Source organism: Aplysia californica, unplaced genomic scaffold, assembly GCF_000002075.1.
Source record: "Aplysia californica isolate F4 #8 unplaced genomic scaffold, AplCal3.0 scaffold00204, whole genome shotgun sequence".
NCBI lineage: Eukaryota > Metazoa > Mollusca > Gastropoda > Aplysiida > Aplysiidae > Aplysia > Aplysia californica.
The window spans coordinates 66,478-67,731 of NW_004797474.1; positions in this window are offsets into that span (position 1 = coordinate 66,478).

The window sequence follows — 1,254 nt, forward strand, 5'->3', positions numbered from 1 at the left end:
CCCCCCTCCCGTGCTTTCCTGCTTCTAGCAATGTTCTTTCGTTTGCTTTCGTCTCTAGGAACTTTCGTCTCCACTTTCTTCCCCCACCCCTCACCTCCTTTGCCCTCTTCGCTGGGCTCCTGATTCTTTCTGCAGCCTTTATACAGCTACTCCTTGGCTCCTTCTTACTGCTGTCTTTCAGTCACACCCCTGATCTTCTGGTAGGATAGATAAATAGGTAGATAGATAGACATAATGTGAATAATTTAGATTCAATCTCTACAATATGAGAACCAGTAGAAAGCTGACACTTTGTTCAAACTCACACCTTTACCAACATGTAATCAGTTACCACTCGAAAGATAATTAATTAATTTGTGAAACTTCGGCATATAGTGAATGTGGTATGAGGATTGGTCTACTGATTAGATAAAGTCATGAGTCAGAATCTGTGACACCCACGTACTTTTAGTATTTACACTATCCCACCGCTTCTCTGCCTTGAACGTTTCCGGGGATATTCGCCCTGTTCATGGTTGTATCCTGCAATGATACCCTTTAGACTTTTGTTAAACCCATTTTTTAAAATACATGGGTGTCACGACGTGGTGGAATCAGGCGCTCGTCAGTTTTTGGACATGTGGAGTTATTGGTATCACCTGAAAGCTGATTTATATTGCCTTGCCTTCAATTAAATGAATATCCGTTTATATCTTGAATAGAACTCAAGGTATTTGCGCTTGAAGTAAGTAAAGTCGCCTGGTTTCAGTGGTGAAATTAGAGAGAAATTGGCCGCTAAAGAGTCTTCGAAAACTGAAGAATGATACATTTTGTGCCTTTAAACAATGTTTTCCAGTAAAATCGACATGGAAATGTATTTCTTTATGGACATAAGAGAGGTTAAGCCAAAAAATTAAAATTCGATAAAAGTTTCCAAACTGGCGGAAAAATGCGTTTCTCCAATTTCGTTGTTTTGACAAGCGCTTGGTTCACCACCCTGCCTCATTTATAATTGATTAGGTCTTATCACATAAGAGGCGGAACCTCCGATTTATTTTCAGCTTTAGTTAGGATCTGGGGAAGTGTAGGTAACATTTCTGTAAATACTCTAAAAACTTCAATTCATTATTCAAGAAAGCTTTAAGAGACATTCGAACAGAGGTATCATGCACTGTAATCCCGCATAATATGGACTGAGATAGGCCTAACCATCATAACCTTCATCTCTAATAGCTGCCAATCGGATGAATAGTAGTGGACAATAATTAGGCAATG